At 40.5% G+C, this 21786-nt stretch overlaps 1 protein-coding gene across 1 annotated transcript in view; it reads left to right on the top strand.

Moving 5' to 3' along the window:
- The window catches only part of PLXNA3 (plexin A3), a 1436523-nt gene that overhangs the window by 204555 nt on the left and 1210182 nt on the right, over positions 1–21786 (top strand). The window lies entirely within an intron of this gene.

Genomic DNA, 21786 nt, shown 5'->3' with positions numbered 1-21786 from the left:
GCTGTATTGCAATAGTAAGAAAGAGCAGAATATGTTTAATACGTAGGCAAAAATCTCTAAATGCCATTTGCACATTTGTGTAGGGAGTATTGTTAAAATAGGTATTTTGGTTTTGTTTTGAAATACTCTTTTGAAATAGATGATTTTTTTTATTCTTTTGATTGATTACCTCATAAAGTGTGCAAGACAAAAGTGTTTGTAAAGCAATGTGGAAGCTTAAGATGTTTAAATGATCTTACAAGGAGAGAAAATATTTATGTGTATGTACTATTTGACTAACCAGATGGACATGTTGATCACAAATTAATCTTTTAAATACAGTGAGTGTAAGCTAAAAATGCACAACTACAATAGCTGCAGAACAGTAGAAACTGATTTATGATGGAAACAAAAAAAAACAGAAGAGCAAGTGTATGTTTTCAGCATACATGGACATATGAGCTGAATGCTAGCATTCAAAATGTATATTGTAATTATATAGCATTTCAGAAAAAGCACTTGCAAATAGCTCTGACAAGTTATAACATTTGTTGTACTATTTTAAGTTTATCTCTTAGCAGCTATGATCCATAAGGTCGCAGGTGAGAAGTATTTTTCTTATCTTTGGGTCACTGGAGGAAACTGTCCTGTCGGCTGTGAGTCTGCACATGTATGCATGTATATATGAGTGTGTGTGTGTGTGTGCGTGCGTGCGTATGTGCGTGTGTGTGTGTGTGTGTGTGTGTGTGTGTGTGTGTGTGTGCGTATGTGTGTGTGTGTGTGTGTGTGTGTGTGTGTGTGTGTGTGTGTGTGTGTGTGTGTGTGTGTGTGTGCTTGTGTGTGCATATACCTGCATACACTTAGGTTGCTACAGGGTGGATGAACCTGCAGTTGTTCTAACTAGTCTTGTAAATTCCCCACTTGAGGCATATACACACATATATATATATATATATATATATATATATATATATATATATATACCTATACACAGTGGATGTAAAAAGTTTTCACACTCCTGTTAAAATGCCAGGTTTTTGTGATATAAAAAAAAAATGAGACCACACTAAATCATTTCAGAAAATTTCCCACCTTTATTGTGACCTATAACCTGTACAATTCAATTGAAAAACAAGCAAATCTGTTAGGAGAAAAATATAAAAAATAAAAAACGTACAATATGCTGGTTGCATACGTGTGCACACCCTTAAACTAATACTTATTATATATTAGATATAGATATATGTATATATGTATATATCTTTCTCTGGGTGGCCGTGGTGGTGCAGCAGTTAGCATTGCCACCTTACAGCAAGTGGTTTTCCGGTTCAATTCTCAGCTGGGGTGCCTTCTGTGTGGAGTCTGCATGTCCTCCCTCTGGTCATGTGGGTTTCCTCCAGGTGCTCCGGTTTCATCCCAAAGACATGCTGTAGGTGGATTGGATACTCTAAATTGGCCCTAGGCGTGAATGTGTACGTGTGTGTGCAATCTGTGGATAGTTGGGTGCCGGGCTGGCAACTCGACACTGTAAAACTCCACTGCCAATCATGAACAGACAGGTGATCTGCTGTGGCGACCCCTAACCGGCAAAAGCCACAAGAACAAGAAGTATATATCTCTCTGTTGATATATATATATATATATATATATATATATATATATATATATATATATATATATTTATATTCATAATTTCTTCTATAAAAGACTTATGAATACACTTTCGTATGGAAAGGTCTCTCATTTCTGGAATTATAAACCAGCCTATGATTTTGTGAAGAAGGCCATGGTACACTGTCAACATGGTCAAGCAGGAGCATCTTTATTAGTCAATGGATGAGCGCATATACAGAGCTTCCAAAGTTTGAAAGATCTGTATAAACAAAACCTTGGAACTTTGGAAGATCTGTGTAAACACTCATTCACTGACTAATAAAATGTTTTAAAGAAAACAGCCTCTATTTGCCTTATTTGTCTAGAAAAGAGGATTCACTACTAAGGGTTAACTAAGGTTGTTGAATTCAGTTTTTTTTTAGTTATCCCTGTAAGACATTTGCTGGTCCTAAACCATCACTGATTTAGATGGGATAAACATCTGGGCAGCGAAATTAGCAGGGTCAATCAGACCTGTTCTGGAATAAGATAGGTGAGTATGAGGGAGTGAATTAGACTATGGTGATAATATGAGATGTGATTAAAGGACACAAAAATATAAGATGTTACTACTGTATACTCTGGACACTAAATATAAGTGGTAGTGTTCACAAGTGCAAAAAAATGTAAAAGCGACATCAATGTGTAGTAACGCTAAAGTAATCAGTAACAAGCACAAATTTAAATCAGGTAGTCTTACCCAATACATTCAAGTGCAATGACTAAGGATAATGGAGTCAGTATCCATAATGGTGGAACAGTCAGTATGAGCAGCAGTACAACAAAGCAGTGATCAAAAGTGAGACCAAGTGCAATCAAGAGCTGAAATAATAGGTTAGTTTAGTTTGTACCTACCCAGTACCAGCAATAAGCAACAGTCCAATGCCATCTCTCTATGTGCAGTAACTACCGAACAAAGACTACAGATAGTCATAATTGTATAGCTGCAAGTGCAGTAACTGCAGACGATCAACACAAGCAGCAATCATATATCAAATAGTATAATCTTACATTCTCTAGTGCAGAAATGGGGAGCAGTAGCTATAAATGCAGTAACACTTCATCAGCCAGTATCAATCAGTAACAAGCAGCAATGCAGCAATACCAGTTAACAGAATGTGCAATCAGTAAGAGAGATCCTAAGGTGATTTGACTTCTGTCTAACTAATATCAGTAACTGGCAACAGTGCAAAATTAAACAGTATTAGCAACAGTGAAATAACTGATATTGCCAGAAATTAATAGCAATGCACAGAAGAGTATTATTATTTAAACTTCACAACACTGCATCAGCAGAACAACAGTGCAGATTTCTATGATGTACCCAGACGAAGTGTGAGGAGAAGATTAATAAGCAGATAATAATTTCCACTGCATGTAGTACATTTGATGGACTTAGCTTTGCTTAAGTGTAAACAATCAGATGAATAGTACACAGACAATTTCTATTCCATGTAACAAGTAGCCGTGCAAAAATGTATGGTCTGGAAGTAGCTTATTTAAGTACAGCCAAGCAATAAACAGCACATGGTAACAATTTGCAAGTGTATTTGGGAGCAGTCGGTCAGATAAACAATAGCAGGCAATGATTTTCTACAGAATGTGGTATGCCAAGAAATGTAGATTTGTTAAATAAACACAGTACTAAAACAGAGGTTTAGTTATTAAAACAATAAACAATAAACACACAAATCTGGTCCAGTTGCTAAGGCTAATAAATAAAGATCAGCAAGGTAGTAGATTCAAGCTCAGCAGTAAAATCAATCGCAATAGTGCAACTAGGCAGGGACAGATTAGGCAGTAAAATGTTTATTATCTGCAGGAAGGATATAAACACTACCTTACCCGCTGTACACATGGTTGTATTGCTGCTTATGCAATAGGATTAACTCTGCTTCCACACAGCAGCATACCAAACTGAGCAAGCCTCCATGTTTATACTGCCTCGAACTTCTCCGTAAGCCAGTGGTTCCCTTTCCTTTCAGTTTTTTTCTTGGTACTTGACTTCTTCAAAATCTTGAGTTGGTGTGATTTGCCATACTTTTGCGCGTCCTTTTTTGATCACAGCCTCCTGATCCAGCCTGTTTTAAGGTATTCATCCTATGGCCCCTCACAGTTTTCAGACTTGTACACTGATGATATTGAGTTTGGTAAGTTGTAGATTATTATTCTGGTATTAGTACATATGGATGGTGGCTACGCATGTATTAAAATGGTGCTATGTTATCTAACAATTTCCTTTGCTGTTTTCCATCAGTCATGACAAATGAAGGCAGTAGGAAACAGTAGCAGGGGTGTGAATGAAAACGTTAGCATTGAAAATCTCATTAGATGCACCTGCTCTGTAGCCAGCCATAGGTATTGGTTGAGAATAGTCACCACAAATCCAGTCTCACATAGACCTATCGCAACAGAAAACCAAACACATAAACACACAAAAACATACTCGGAGGCTCTAAATAAAAATCTGCCCAAGCAGCAGAGACCTCCAAAGCAGACATCCAAGCAACCGCTACCCCACAACAATACCCATGTATCACATAGTTCACAAAGTCAGTGTGGCACACAGTCACAGCCCTTAAGGCTAAACAACACATCTAATACACTTGTAATAGGTGACTCTATTGTCAGACACACTGACGTCCCACTCACCAGGCTGAACAAGGAGAAAGTCACTGTAAGCTGCCTGTCGGGTGCCAGGATCCGCCACATAACACAAGCACTCAGGTCACTCCAAAGCAAGTACAAATATGACTTTGTCATTGTCCATGCTGGTGTGAATCACCTGAGACGTACCTCCCTGGACTACATGGAAAGAGACATAGAGGAGCTCTCTGATCATGTAGCCCAGGCTGGTATGACTCTGACCTTGAGTAGCATCTTACCCTCACCAAGAATGATGCCACAGTATAAAGACAAAATGATCAATTTTAACAATTGGTTAAAGTATTGGTGTCATTCAAAGGGGATCCAGTGTCTGTCAGCCTGGAATGACATGCTCGACAAGCCACGTTGCTTCACTAGGGACGGCTTGCACCTGTCACCCCTGGGCTTTCAAATACTGGCTAAGGCTCTTGCCACCCCCATAGTGCCTTTTTTAGGCAAGGCTCAAAAGACAAACCCACCTCCATAGACAACACAAAGAAAAAGAAACTAAGGGTAATGCTGCTCAATGCCAGAAGTCTAAACCTCAAGATGCACACACTCGAGGCTCTCCTCAATATGGAGAATATCGATATCTGTGCAGTAACAGAAACCTGGTTCAAGGCTCCCGAGAGCACCCCAGCACTACCAGGTTATACCTCATACCATGCTTTTTGGCCCCAAAACTCAAAAGGAGGGGGAGTATCCATATTCATCAAGGATGCCCACACCTCCACGTTAGTGGCACTGCATGAAGCATCGGAGACCATCCATGTGCAACTAATAGTAGGAAAAACTGCCTTTCAGTTTGTAGCCAGCTACAGACCACCCTCCCAAACTCAGGAACCCCACTCGGCTTTCCTGAGAACACTGGAGAATATGAAGGTCTCTCCAAACACCATTATATTGGGTGACTTCAACTACCCAAACATAGACTGGGAGCACTACTCAAGCCCCAACACCCTCGCCCAATGGTTCCTAGAATTTATAAACTCAAATGCTGTGGAACAACTGGTCACCACTCCCACAAGAGGGGAAAACATATTGGACCTGATCATCACCAACATGGGGACTCTATGTTCCATACCAGAGGTATACCCCTCATTGGTAAGATCTGACCATAAATTAATCTCACTGGACATCCATATCCCATCCCCACCCCCAGCCAAGGAAACCATGGTGAAGAACTTCTCAAAAGCAAACTTCACACTTCTCAAAACCGAGGTGGAATCCTTCAAAGCCCCCGGGCCAGTGGAAAATATGGCCCAAACCGCAGAATCCTTTACAAACACTTTCTATGGACACCTACAGGAATGCATGGATCGTGCTATCCCAAATAAAACCATGACTCATTCCTCCAAAGACAGGAGACCTGTCTGGTGGACCCCAGCTATACAACAGAAGGAGGAAGCTACTACATGATAGAGCAAAATCCTAAAAAGGGAAGGCATCTCTGATCAGTACTAGCGAGAAACTATGATCCCTCATAAAATCATCTAAGGCCAGCTTCGAAAGAAAAATTGCACAAGATGCTAAAGATAATAACAAGGCCTTCTTTAGTTATGTTAGGAACCTGGGTGGCAACTCCCAGATATGCTCTGAGTTAGTTCAAAATGGCAAAAAATACACTGAACCCACAGACATTGCCAACATCCTGGCAGACAGGTTCAGTGCAAACTTCTCCACCCCTCCCCCCCAAAAGAGCAAATGTCTATCCAACAGAGTGTAGCCTCCCTGACATCACAGATGCACAGGTGAGAGCTGACCTCTCCAAAGCAAAAAACACAGCATCAATGGAACCGGGCGGTGTCCCGGGCTGCATCTTACACGAACTCCAAGAAGAACTGAACCCTCACATAAAGTCACTGTTCAATCTCAGCCTTACTACAGGATATGTACCCAAGGAATGGCGTATAGCAACAGTGGTCCCACTCCACAAAGGTGGTGCCACAAGGGACCCCGGAAACTATCGCCCTATAAGCCTGACTAGCCTGGTCTGCAAAGCTATGGAGCGTATCATCATGAAACTCATAAACAAAGACATTGGGAACCTCCAACCACTGGATCCTACCCAATTCGGCTTTGTTAAGGGCAGATCTTGCCTCTTGAACCTGGTCAACTTCTTTGAAACAGTCACCAAGGCCATAGATGAAGGGAAGGTAGTCCACACAGCCTACCTGGACCTCGCAAAAGCCTTCGACACAATACCTCACTTGGGCATCATAAATAAGCTCACCAGCTTAAATATCAAACCCTATGTCACAAGATGGGTTGCAAACTGGCTCAGGGATAGAACCCACATGGTCAGAATTGCAGGTGCCATGTCAGACTCCAAACCAGTTACAAGTGGCGTCCCACAAGGCTCAGTCCTGGGACCTCTCTTGTTTGGTATATATTTCTCTGAGGTACAGGTTAACATGGGAGGTCTATGGCTGACCAAGTTTGCAGATGACTGCAAACTGGGTGCCATAATTGACTCGCCGACTGACACAAGCATCCTCCAAAAGGGTCTCCACAGAGACGGATAACTGGTGCCAGAGCCATGGCCTAAAGCTAAATACCAAAAAGTACATAGTCATCCCCTTTGGGAAAAACAAAGTGCCCACAAATTACCACATAGGTGGTAATCCATTAAGTACGGAAGAAGTAATTAGGGATTTGGGGACCCAAGTAGATAGCAATCTCTCCTTTGACAATCACATTGCCAAAGTGGTTAGAAAGACCTTCTATATAGCCCACCTTATCACGAAAGGTTTCACATCTAGATCAAGAGAGGTCATTGTGCCCCTCTACTCATCACTCATCAGGCCCATAATTGAATACAATGCCCCATTTGGGATGTTCCTTACCCGACACCTGCAGCAACTGGAAAGACCCCAAAAGTACCTCACCAAGAGGATCAAGGGACTCAAACAGATACCCTATGAAGTTAGGCTAAGAAACTCCAGCTCTACTCAGTTGCTTACCGCCTACTCAGAGGAGATCTGTGCCTGACGTATAAAGTCATGTCTAACCCAGAATTAATGGACATGCTCCACCTCAGGAAATCCAAATCCCTTAGAGCTACACGCTCCAGGGACTTAAACCTCAACACAGAAATAAGTAGAATTTGCTGGATGGACAGATTCATATCCCAGAGGCTCCCCTCACTCTGGAACAAAATCCCAATCCATGTTAGGCAGAGTCCCTCAATGACCCTCTTCAAGAGAAGTCTTGACGAGTGGATGGGAGATCGTAGGTTTACCCCTGGGATATCTGCTGGGCTTAATAAATGCCCTAGGGCAGATAGCCTAGTATCAACCTATGAACCTATGAATCTATAATTGTATAACATTAAAATCTTGATTGGCAATGTGATACTTTGAATGCTGTAAAATGAATGGTAGAGCACCACCAAAAAGGTGACCAGTTTTGAGAATCTATAACCAAAAAAGATTTGCCAAAGTGTTCTAAAAGCAAGCCATTCACAACAGAACACAACTTATTCTGAGATTATATAACATAACCTAAAGGCACTGTAACCCTGCTTAAGTTGGATGTAGTTGTTAAGATATGAAGGGGTTCAACCAGTCCAGCATAGGGATTTTAGCGGCTGTCCCTTTCATTAACTTTTGCTCCTTATGAATGTACTGGTAAGGCAGTGGTATCTGTTGTGGACAGATTGGCAAATCATTCATAGGTTCATAGGTAGGTACAAGGCTATCGGCCCAAGGACCTAAGTAAGCTTGTCCAACAAGGTTCACAAGTAATGAAGAAGGAAATCCAAGTACACCACAAGATAGGTAATCCACACACGTTTATTTTACCAAGTCCGATTAAGCGCTTTCGTCATAACACCTTTATACTTTTAAATAATAATGCAAACAAAAAAACACTACCCAGCACAGATAACATGACATCACATCCTTCAAACCTGAATGCATCACTTCCTACAAATTAAACATAAAAAATTATTAGGAAAAACATCAAATCTGTAAAATATGAATAAAAAAAATATATATAGCCAGTTGTTTTTATATGCATTATTCTGATAAAGTCAGAGTTGCTGACGAAAGCGCTTAATCGGACTTGGTAAAATAAACTTGTGTGTGGATTACCTATCTCGTGGTGTATGTGGATTTCCTTCTTCATTATTTGTGCTTCTTGGTTTGTGTTTCGTTTTACATTTACTAGCCAACAAGGTTCCCTGGCTTACGCCACCCAAGAAAGTACGTTTCCTGTGCCCCTGTTGAGTAGAGCCACAGAAGTGATCCCCAGGGTGTATTTCCTATTTCCCATCCACTCATCAAGATTTTTCTTGAAGAGTGCTAATGAGGAACTTTGCTTGACATAGATGGGTAGCTTGTACCAGAGTATAGGAAGCCTCTGGGACAGGAGTTTATTGTGGCATTATGACAAGGTTTAGGTCCCTAGAGCATGTAGCTCGGAGGGATTGGGATTTCTTAAGGTGTAGCATGTACAACAACTCTGGATTTAACATAGCTTTATATGTTAGGCAGAGATCTCCTCAGAGTAGGCAATATGCTACAGAGTAAAGCTGGAGTTTTTGGAGACGGTCAGTGTAGGGCATCTGTTTGAGGCCAGTAATCCTCTTTGTGAGGTACTTCTGTGGCCTTTCCAGCTGCTGCAGATGTCTTGTGAGGTACATTCCAAAAGGGGCATTGTACTCTATAATGGGTCTAATAAGTGCTGAGTAGAGGGGAACAATGACCTCTTTTTTCCTGTATGAGAACCCTTTTGTGATAAGGTGTGCAACATAGAAGGATTTCCTGACTACTGTGGCAATGTAATTATCAAAGGAGAGACTACTGTCCACCTGGGTCCCAAGGTCTCTTATCACACATTCGGCTTTAAGTAGACTGCCGTTTATGTGGTAGTTCATGGGTACAGAGTTTTTACCAAAGGGGATGACAGTGCACTTTTTGGCATTGAGCTTGAGGCCTTGCCTCTGACACCAGGCATCTGTCTTAGTGAGGCTCTTCTATAGGATGTCCACATCATTTGGGGACTTGACTGTGGCTCCTAGTTTGCAGTCATCTGCAAACTTCATTAGCCAGCGGCCTTCTGTGTTAGCCTGTACTTCAGAGAAGTAGATACCAAACAGGAGAGGTCCCAGGACTGAACCATATGGTACTCCACTTGTCACTGGTTTGAAGTCAGATTTGGTGTCTGCAACTTTTGTAGTGTGGGTTCTGTCAGTGAGCCAGTTGGCAACCCATCTTGTGACATAGGGATTTATACCTAGTTTAGTGAGTTTAGCTATAATTCCAGAATGGGGGATGGTGTTGAAAGCCTTGGCAAGGTCAAGATAGGCTGTGTGAAACACCTTACCCTCGTCTACGGCTTTGGTGGCTGCCTCAAAGAAGTCAATCAGGTTCAGAAGGCATGATCTGCATTTCACAAACACGAACTGGGCGGGGTCCAGAGTTTGAGGTTACCAATGTCTTTGTTTATGATTTCCATGATAATACATTCCATGGCTTTGCAGACCAGGCTCGTCAGGCTAATAGGGCGATGGTGAGTTTTATACAAGAAAGTTAGTATACTGTTCCATTTTTTGACAATAATACATTCAGAATTAACCTGTCAAAACATTTAATGATGACGGCAGTTAGTGAGGTGCTTAGAGATGCTTTTGCGTCTTGTACAGTATGTAGAGAAGTGAGAAGGAATATGAAATGACAACTGAATGTTGTTTTAAAAAGTGTTTTATCTAGTCTGCACAGTAACAAATTCTGGCTAATCTCAGCTTGTAAAAGTAAATTAGGTAGTTTAAACATCTGCATGTTGCATATATATTACTATATTACATTAACTGCACTTTTTTCTTATTTCACTTCTCTTTGCAGTAAGCTAGACAGGCACACAGTTCAGTGCAAGTCCAGTTATGAAACTTATTACATTATAATCTAGTGTGATACAAGTTTAAACACATGCAGATAGCATGGAAATATAAAACTGGTTTTCCCAGCATGTATGAACTGTGAACCAGCATGCTGCTTCTTCTTAGGCCCTTCCTATAACTTGATAAGCCCACTGGACATGCAAGCTAAACAAAAGAGCATTTAATACGTGTGTCCGTTGAGTCTTAGACTCTGTGTTGCAAAGTCTGTGGGCAGGCAAGTTCCGTAATATCCAAACACGACATAATTAAAAGCATCTTGAATATATAAACAGGTCTGACTTTTGTTAAGAAAAAATGTAATATTAAACCACCAGTCTGGATGGGTTGACAACTTCTGCTCAGCTGGGGGAGAGAAAAGTGATGCCTTGAGTTCCAAAGCACTCAAAAGTCACCACTGACTAATCTGACCTCGGCTGTATAGTATTCTTTATCCGTGGTGTCCTGCTTTCACTATTCCTGTAAAGGAAGTGATAGTAACTTCAGTTAACAGTGATGGATTTAACTTTTACTGTACTCAGCTCTACCTGATTTCTTTGAAAGTCCTGTACAGCAAGTATTAGAAACTCCATATGAAATCTGAATTTTTTCGTATTGAGAACGTTTCATGGCCCTTCTTTTAGAAGGATGTACCCTCTGGTTCATCTTGGGTGAGGATAACTTCCTCAAATGGTTGAAAACCACCCTTCTTTTTCAGCTAATGAAAGTTGAGGTTAAGACACTGTGTTCCCATTTCTGCAGGCATTTCTGGCTTTGAGCATAAGTGTGGTGAGGTACAGTATGTGGGAGTGCAAACATCATGTTTCCAACACTACCATCATTACTCTCCAGGTTTCTACAGTAAAGTGCACATTTAAAAACTGACTGTATCACAATATAATAAGGGGCCTTGACAGTGACCCCAGACACACTCGTTTAGTCGTAGTTTTGCACCAGAAACTTAAGATGGTAAATCAGCATTCACATTTTGATTTTATTAGATACATTACACTTGCTTGGTGTGTAATACACCTTTCAAACCCCACAGACCTTACCATTTGGAGTGTGTGGATAAGCACATTTTTTTTTGGCGTAAAAGTACTAGCATCCCATACCTACATGTATATTATGTTTTATATTGCTTGCTTTGAATTTTGACTAGGTTACAGATTATAGAAATTTGAAATTGTAAACACTAAGTATGGAAAGTGCTCATCTTTAAACCTGTGTTATGTTGTGGAATAAACTTTGGGTTGTCTTTATGTTTCCCTGTCTGTCTGTCATTTTCTTTCTCTCTTTTTCTCTCTCTCTGTCTGTCTCTTTCTATCCCATATACACTAATGTGCATGTGTATACACATATATCTGTACATGCATATACACAGATGTGAACACATGCATACACACAAACACACACACATGCATGCACACATATATATTTATATGTTGCTGTCAAATTATAATATAGTTTCAAGTTCATTAAAGCAATGAGATGTCTGTGGAGACCTGCGCTTGGTTATTAAAATAAATTGCATTTCATTCAGAAATATGAATATCTCTATGAAAGGAAATCTAAGGAACTGCATAATGGCAAGAGAAAGTAAATGGCATATGCTGGTTTCTGCCTTATCCTGATAGTTTTGACCGCTCCATTTTTCCTGCAGTGACTGAAAGTGACCTGAATGCAGCTGTCAGGCAATGCTTCTCGGCCATTGCTCATTTAACTCTGCTTTGAATCATGACTGCTAGCTATTAATCTCTGCCTCTGGTTCATTATGTAAAGAGGTAATGGCTACAGTAAGATTTCTGAGTGAGCAAATTCTGCATGGTGTGACTGCAGTAAAAGCCTTTTTAGTATAGAAGCAAGTCCACTGTTGTCTATTTTACTGGCAAATGGTAATGATTTAAAGTTTGTGGGTTCTGATTTGGGGTGATCACTACATTACAAAGCATATTTTGTCACAGCAGTGACAGTGAGCCATTCCACAGCTGTTTTTTTTTTTTTTTTTTTTTTTTTGATGTGGTACATTCCATCATGCAAAACTCCCATGGTTAACAGTGAACTCCATTCACAAGAACCACAGGATATAGAATAAAGGCTTTTGGCCCTGTGGTCCCTGATTTGGCATCTGGCTGCTTTGTCCACTTTTGGAGAGAAAGTGCAGGATTTTGCTTTATTTGCCTATGCCACTCTCCCAACAGGCATATCATTGGCAGGTTCAGGTGAGTGTTCCTACCCATCTGAACCATGGGTAATGTATACACTCCTTGCATCATCATACCTCCGATGTTCTTCATGTTTCACTGTTGCAGTCATTACATTTGGGTTATTTGCTTGCAGGTAGCCCACAGTCGGCCTGATTAACAAAGTCTTGGGTCCTGCGTCGGTTGCTGTCCCTTCTTCCATGACGTCAGGTTGTCAGGGGTATAAAGCATGCAGCCGACACCATTACATCAGTCTTTCTTGCTGTGCGGTGCCTGAAGCAGAAGCAGTTTGCAAGTGCTGGTCGGCCGACTTCTGAAATTTTTGTTTTTGAGTTTCAGAACCGAAGTCTTCAACTAAAAGCTAAATACCCCATTGGGGAAACTTTTTCTTGCTCCTTACCGAAAAGTTAATAATTGCATTACTTGTGGAAAGCAAATACCTCATAAAGATTTTCATTTGTACTGTATTCCTTGCCTAGGCCCTGACCACGACGTACCTTGCTGCCGGTTTTTGTGCTTTATTTAATCAGTGCACTATCCATCGTCGGTACATTTTCGCCTCTAAATATTTTGGTTTTCGGTTTAATTATCCAAAAATGTCATCGGTTAGCCATCTGACTACCGGGATTCCAAAATAACGCAAAGATAAAGACAGAGGCAGTCTGCCGAGGTCCAAAACTGCCGATGACGCTTCTCCTAAGCCAGTCGCCAGTTCGCCGGTACTCAGTGAGGTGCTTTTGCAGCCCCTGATACCTGCTACTTCTGATTCGCAGGCCTCTACTGAGACCCATTCGGAGTCTGGTATGCCGCGAGATACTTCAGCTATGTAACCCGTGGATGTCTCTACCTTGGATGGGTCTGGAGCCAATGTGCAGGCACCGGCTTCTGAGGGTGTATTCAGGCCTATGGACTTGCATATTAAACCGCCGCCTCCTTCTTCTCTTAGGCCTAAATTTTGAACCATGCCTAAAAAACCGATGCCCAAGCCACATGCTCAGGTCTCTGTGCCCAAAAAACAAATTATAAGAATGGCTGAAGATCTAAGAGGCCTAGGACTGAAGTGGTTTATGAATTTTCTGACCAGGATTCTGTTTTTTTCTGATTCTTCTGATGATCTGGATTTGCCCTTATCTACTTATGAGGATTCTGATGAAGAGGACTCCATTCCCTCTGCTTCCCCTCCAGAGGATTTTTCTTTTGGGGAAACCTTACATACTCTAAGGGAGCATTTCCACTGGGAAAGCCAGGATTTTTCTGATTCAAAAAAGAGGCTTAGGGATTTCTTACTCCTACCTCAGCATAGGCCTTTAGCTATTCCTCCTGTACTAGACATTTTTGATGATGCCTTTTCGGAATCTAGTTTGGCCCCTGATTCCTTGACTCCTGCGCCATTAGGGCTTTAAACTGCCAGTTTCATATGTTAAAGTATCATCAGCATGTTATCAGATTTGCTAAACAGAAAAATGATGTTGATTCCTGATGTGTGGGAAAAATAGAATTATGGTTTTGATTCATTAGAGGCCTCTTGCAGGGGCTGCTGTTACTGGGTCTGTGCTCAGAGGCATGCTTTGGCTTAAGGAACAATCTTTGCCTGATCATGTTAAAGCTAATTGTTGGATGAAAGGTGGAAGATAAAGCTAAATCTATGAAAATTGTTAAAGATTTCAAGTTCAGCCTCCTAGATTTAGAGTTAGTAGGCCATGGCCATCTAAGAATTGGTTTTCCAGGACTAAGCAGTGGCTGGACCTACCCCAAATCAGTGGTCAGAGGCCCAAAACAAGTCTTTGGCTTATCTACTGCACCCAGGGTGTTCACAAAGTGCCTAGCTCCAGTTATTGCATTTTGCAGGCAAAGAAATATTCAAATATATCCATACCTGGACGATTGTCTAATTCAGGCAGAAAGCCAGGGCATACTTTTGAATCATCTACCCTTTGTACAAAGGGTTCTAACTTGTCTGGTGTACACCATAATTCATTTGATAACCTACTTCAAACAAGTGGCCACAAAAACCCTGCTATCTGCAAGGCAAATGCTGCAAGCCTTGGGGTTCATGGCATCCTGCATTCTTCTAATTCCATATGCAAGACTGCATATGAGGAAACTACAGCGGTTTCTAAAAAGCCTATGGTGTCAACATTCTCAGATCTAGAAGCAATGATTCCTATCATACCTTGCCTACACCTAAGAGTTCCTTTGGTGGGCAGAGGCCTGCCACCAAAACAAGGGACTACCTGTCACATCATCCCCTGCCGCCTAAGCCCTAACAACAGATGCATCAGACTGTGCATGGGGGGTTCACCTGGCAGGGAAGTGCATCCAGGGCAAATGGAATCTAATTTAAATGCGTCTGCATATCAATCAAAAAGGAATGTTAGCTGTACAGAATGCTCTAACAGCCTTCAAGGACCACATTCTTCCAGGACAACTAATGGTAAAGACAGGCAACACTACTGTTATGTGGTACATAAACAAGCAGGGGGGTACATATTCTTACCCCCTTTGCAGACCAGCCATGGCATTGTGGAACACAGCCTTGAGCTACCAAGTACACCTACAAGCTCAGTTCCTGCCAGGAAAATTAAATACACTGGCAGGCGGGCTAAGCAGAAACCTCATGGACTCACACAACTGGAAACTGGAACCAAGGATTTTCAACATGTTGACAAGCAAATGGGGGAGCCCAGATATAGACCTGTTTGCCTCTCCCCAGAACTACCAAGGACTCCCCACAAACAAGCCTGGAAAGTGGATGCTCTGTCCTTCAGCTGGAAAAACCTATCAGTCTATGCCTTCCCCCCACTGCCTCTGCTCTCCAAAGTACTACTAAAAATCAAACAGGACAAACCAAGGATGATTTTGATTGCTCCAGACTGGCCACACCAACACTGGTACCCCCTCCTGTGCAATGTGTCACAGTTATCCCCACTGCACCTCCCTCAGACTCCTTCCCTGTTGTCTCAGCAGGAGAACCAGATTCTGCACCCTCAGCTTCAAACACTGAACCTTGCAGCCTGGCTAATTACATAATCTCTCCTTTACCTTCCCTCAGTAAACCTGGATATTATTTTAGAGGCAAGGAGGCCTAGCACTAGAAAATCCTATGCTGAAAAATGGAAAAGATCCTGTGCCTGGAACCAATCTCAAGGGATAAGCACAGCAGCGCCCAATTTACCTCAGATTTTACAATACTTAACTGAGATGCTTCACAAGGGCCTGTCTTTTTCCTCCATTAAAATCCACGCCTCAGCCATTTCAGTGCATTATAACACAGAACCCCCTCTTCTCTCATCCACTGCTCAAGCAGTTCTTCAGAGGGGCCAAAAATTTGAGACCATCCAGGAGAGCTCCAACCCCAGCTTGGGACCTTAACTTTGTTTTGGAGAAACTCACTCTACCTCTTTTCAAGCCAGCTGCTACTGCAGATTTAAAATTTCTTTCTTGGAAAACAGCTTTCCTTTTAGCAATCACTTCAGCTAGAAGGGTATCTGAATTACAGGCCCTTATGGCAGTGGAGCCTTTCATCATCTTTCATGCGGACAGGATGTTCCTCAGAACCAATCCATCCTTCATGCCCAAGGTGGTATCCAGTGTGGCTCTTAATCAGTCCATTCATTTGCCAACCTTCTTTCCCAATCCACAGAGCAAAGGGGAACAGATACTGCATTCCTTATATGTGCACAGACAACTCAGATTCTACTTGGACAGGACTAAGCCTCAAAGGAAATCTGAACAACTGCTGGTAGCATTTGCTGCAGTGGCAGAGGGGAAGGCTGTTTCAAAGCAAACCATTTCTAAATGGATAGGCCATTACATTCATTTCTGCTATAAGCACCATGGAAAACCTATCCCCCAGGGGATCAGACCTCACTCCACCAGGGCTGCATCTACCTCTACAGCCTTTCTCAGAGACGTCCGTACCAGGGACATCCTAGAAGCTGCTACCTAGAGTTCTGTACATACTTTCACCAAGCATTATCATTTGCCAATTTTCTCTAAATCTAGAGCTGGCTTTGCTACTGCAGTCTTGCAGGGCCTTGTAGCTGGTCCTAATGCTATCTAAATTCATCCTCCCAACCATAGCTTTGGGAATCTGTCCAAATGTAATGACTGCAACAGTGAAACATGAAGAACATAGTACAGTTGTGTTCACTTACCATAAATGTAAATGTTTGAGTGTATTCACTGTTGCAGTCCTGGTTACCCCCCCCCCTCCAGCCCCCTAACTTCTTTTGGCTATGCCTCTACTTTATTTTACTATGCTTAAAAACCTTTTTGGTGCATTTGCTTTTTTTTTTGGAGGTACATCATTGTACTTTTATATTTAATTGCTCCCCATTAGGGGGGCCAACTGACATCTGGGGCAAGAAAAACTGATGTAATGGTGTCGGCTGCATGCCTTTATACCCCTGATGACCTGACGTTATGGAAGAAGGGACAGCAACCGATGCAGGACCCAAGACTTTGTTAATCAGGCCGACTGTGGGCTACCTGCAAGCAGATAACCCAAATGAAATGACTGCAACAGTGAATACACTCAAGCATCTACATTTATGGTAAGTGTACACAACTGTACTTTGCTCTTAAATAAGTCTTAGTCCAAGCTGCCCAGTTAACACCACTAGACTTCCTACATTATTTATTTTTTCATTTGCTTATTTGAATTATGTACGTATTTAATTTTTTGACCAAATTAGGCCACTGATCCAACTAGACTACTTTCTAGAACATCCCAGGGTATACAGAAATTAGAAAATAAAATCACATACAGAGATTTTTCACATATAGAATTTTAAAAGAATGACATTGCATACAAAGTTTAATGCATGTTTGCAATACATTGCATAGTGTTAAAGAAATGAGAATATTTTATTAGCCCATTTGCCATAGGTGAGCTGATGCCAGCTGATCATTTTTGTCCTAGTCTGGATGGATTCTTCAGGGCCTAGAGTTTAAAAAAATTGCAATGTGTGTGTGTTGGGAGACAAGTATGCATTCTCTTTGTAGTCAAAAAGACAACATCAGACAAAACAAAAACAAATGGGAGATATTTAGCATTTCCTGGAAATACACCTTCTCTGAGAAGTTTAATCCAAGTCAGATTTCTTGCAGTACAATTACCTCTTATAGGAGAGACTGCTAATTGATGATGTCACTGAGGTGAATGTGATGCTTCCAGTAATTGCACTTTTCATGCTTATGCCCTGACTCCTTATTTTGCTTTGCAGTACCAAAGCCAAAATATGGAAATGTTTCACTAAAATAACTAGTGGGTGGATGGTAAAGAACCCACACTTCAGATGTGTGACTTTGGTAGTAGAGGCCTAGCTATTCCTTGCTTCCTGTCAAACAGGAAGTAGGGACAAGTCATGCTAAACCTAAAGCAGTTTACTGTCATGTCTTGTTTGACAAGATTCATAATGACCCATCAGAGGAAATTGAACAAATCAGGCTGTCATCATCTGCTTATTGTGATTGTGTCTGGATTTCTAGAGCTCATCTGATTCAATAAAGTTAAAATTCGTATCAGTTGTACTCCTGTTTGTTTCCAGTAGTAGTGGCAAGAATGACATGGCTGTCTGCTCCAACTTTTACAAGGTTTGTATACTGTTTACCTTTCTCTAGTGTACAGTGACTCATCAGACAAGGTTTCCTGTCTGCATGGAAGTCTTGGAGACTGTTTTGTGAAACAGGGGGAACAGCTCGAGTCTTACACCCCACTGTATATATCATTATTGGTTGCATATCATATTAATAATTATTTTTGCAGTTGGTGCAATTTATTGTTGTTACAAAGTCCACTGAGGAGAGGTTTGTGCTAGATCTTTGTGAATGAGTTTAGATTTAGTACATTCCTGACATATTTTGCACCCTTTAAAGCTTAACTTTGAGGCAAACAACAGCAATAATAATAATAATTCTAGTACATCTTCCTAGTAATTCTGTACTGCATTACAACTAGCTGATGAAGTCCCGAATGCAGTTGATGTAGACTTTTATTTTTATATACCGATTCTTGGCTGTTTTTTCATCCTCAGACTTGACATGTCTCGGAATCTTTTAAGCACTTGGAGAATTTACAAGAATCAAGTTTTTTCTGAACCATCACACTAAGTACATACAAGCTGTTTACAATTATTAAGTTTGGACTTCTGTGGGTTTTTTTCTGCTGTCAAACAATATTTTATTAGTAACCAATATTATTTGTAATACTGCTTTACATTTCTTCCTTTTCTTTATTGTCTTTAGTGTTCAGAATCTTGGCAGTTGTCAAGACATTATGTATGTGTTATTTATTACTGACTTTTACCAGAAAAAAATCAATTTGTACTGCTTTTCTAGAATGCGTGACAAATCCTTTTTAAGCAATGCAAACCCTGACTGACAGAACTAGATGACAAATGTAAAAAATGGATTTCCTAAATGTTAGTTGACATATGGGCATAAAATTATAATTTTTTTTCCTGAAGGGATGTCTGTCATCATGATTTGTAAATTAATTTGTTGTCAGCCTTATGTTCCCCTTATTACAGTGCTGCTAACAGCACAGTCTGTGCTACTGAATATAACAAAATAGTATTCTTTTATATTTCTGTTGTTCTAAACCTGTACTAGTTTATAATTATAGTGTTGTATTATGGACTGACCTTCCATGTTATAAGACATGTTGTTGAGACAGATATGTAACTCAGAGGATCCCCATGCTCTGGAACAAGCTTCCCATTAATGTGAAGCAAAGTCCAACCCTAACCCTATTTATGTGTAACCTTGACCAATGGATCGGAAATTCACCCTGGGTCTGTCCCCCATGTCTCTGATATACAGAGACATATAGTTACAAACTAACATAGCCCCCCCCCCCAACATAACCTCTAGAAACTTCATAACTAACATATCCTCTCCTAATAAATGCTCCCGATACACAGGGATGCAATTGGGTTTGTTACATAGCTAGGCTGGTGGTCATTAGCTTAGTGTATACCTCTGAACCAATGTCTATATCTATATATAGACATATATCTATGTCTATATATGTAAATCCCTGTTCATGCTCTTATGTTATGAGCCATCATTCTATAAGCAGGACATAGGGATGTGTGGCAGGGAGAATTCTAAATCAAGTACTTCACAGTTGTAAAGATGTTGATCCTTATGGCTTAATTTCACTAAAAAAAATCAAAGTTATCATGTAACTAGATAGCTTTCATACTAAAATATGTTATTGGTTTTGTCAGGGGCTCATGGGAAAGATGTGACAGAGGCCTTTGTTCCCCTGTTGCTTTATCTCACTATATCCACGTGACACCTGCAGGAGCATCTGCAGTTAACTCCTGCTGACTCCTCTAGGCGACAAATATTGCTTGTTCATATTTGCATCTATAATTCCAAAACCATTCTATGTACAAGTTTTTCAAAGATTTCATCTTAAAGCTTACACAATGGCAAACTCAACTGCATTAATATTTGACCTCTGTCTAGTGCAGGTAAAGAGATATTAACTGTTGCTTTTATGATATTAATTTATATAGATATAATTTTCATGTTTTTCTAAATATCTCAACAACCAGGTAACACAGATAGAACTCTTTAGCATCATATGAAAGCCCGCAGATAGATGAATAAAATGCTGCTGACAGTATATGTGTAATTTGAGTGGTTGCTGAGATATTGTAAATTGTTTACAAAATATTGCAAATGTAATTGTTACTGTGTTTATTGTGACTTATAAAATTATGTTTACAACCTAGAACTTAAAGAATGCTACCACTATTTTATTTATTTCCAGTTTGATGACCGGGGAGGTCCACTGGGCTCAAGGAGCCCGTTTCCACTGTTGGCCCGGGGAGAAAAGCTCCAAAAACACAGTAGCAATAAGCAATAAAGTATTATTACATATCCATAATACACAGTGACAATAAGCAAAAAGTTATATTACATAGTAAAACTTATTAGGGTACAGTCAGAAAATTGGAACATGTATTGCATACATACATTTGTACGTTATATTCATACATACATTTGTATTAGGATTGGGACAAGTTGAAACAGATGATTAGTTGCACTGAGGAGGTAGGTCACCCTTCAATTTGGTACTTCCCTCAGCTCCCAACTCAGAAACCCTCACTGCAAAAATACAAATCAATAACTCCAAATCTATCTATCTAATTTGCACTTATCTCCCCCCTGGAAATAACATCAATACTCTTGAAAACATACTTAGTTACCTGTCTTCACACCTACCCCCAAGAAACCGTCGTCTTAGGTGTCTTTAACATAGACTGGACAACCTGTAATTCTCCCAATCCTACCAACCATATAAATCTCTATGGATTCACATAAATAATGACCACTCCTACTAGAATCCATAAACCAAACAACAAAGAAACCATCCTAGACTGGATCCTTCTAAATAGTCATCTTGATTCTTATAAACCAGGAACTTTCCCAAATGATATCAGTGACCACATGCTAACTTATATCATCAAACAGAAAACTTGTAGCCCCAACATAAATACTTTTAAAACTTCCCGCTCCAAAAAATACTTTAACCCAGAGAGCTTCCAAAACGAACTGAAAGCATGTGACTGGTCACCTATGCTTCATCTTGAACTTGATGAAGCAGTAATCTACTTTAATACTAGATTTCTCCAAATACTAGACTACCATGCCCCCTATCGCTCTTCCTGCATAAGAACCAAAACTGCCCCCTGGCTCACAAAGGCAACTAGGCAAAAGATCCTTCTCAGAAATAAAATTTGTGCTAAATGGTGAACCTCCAGAAATCCAACAGATCACCTCTACTTTAAACAATTAAGAAATGCCACCAAGAAGGACATTCTTAAAGACAAAAAAGACTATTACCTCCACCTACAACAAACTCACCAACAACATCCTCAAAAATTCTGGTCTGGCATTAACAAACTTCTTTACCCAGGACACTATAAAACTCCTGACCCTATAAGTTTCAATCATAATAACTCTAACCAGATTCCTGATGCCTTTAACAACTATTTTACTGAAGCCATTCTATCCCTGTCTAACACATTACCATCCACTTCCACTCTCCCATTAATAACACCTAATACCCCCTCACCTACCTTCCATATACATCCTGTACCTACATCCCTCATTTGCAACCTCCTTCAAAAGCTCAAGCCATGCATTCCTTCTGCTGACTGTCTTCCAGCTGAATACCTTTAAATTGCAGCTAAAGCCATAGCCTACCCTATCTCCATACTTATAAATAGAACAATTTAAGAAAGCAAAATCCCCTCTCTATGGAAGATCTCCCATATAATCCCTTTACACAAAGGTGGCTTATCAACTGAGCTCTCCAACTATCGGCCTATTGCCTCACTCTCTCCATTAGCTAAAATAATGGAGAAATGTATACACAGACAACTGCTTGACCACCTACTACAAAAT

This window comes from Protopterus annectens, chromosome 8.part0 (genome assembly GCF_019279795.1).
Source record: "Protopterus annectens isolate FY-2018-M chromosome 8.part0, PAN1.0, whole genome shotgun sequence".
NCBI classification, from domain to species: domain Eukaryota; kingdom Metazoa; phylum Chordata; order Ceratodontiformes; family Protopteridae; genus Protopterus; species Protopterus annectens.
The sequence above is the reverse complement of the archived record's forward strand: the minus strand, read 5'-3'. Positions and strand labels throughout refer to the sequence as shown.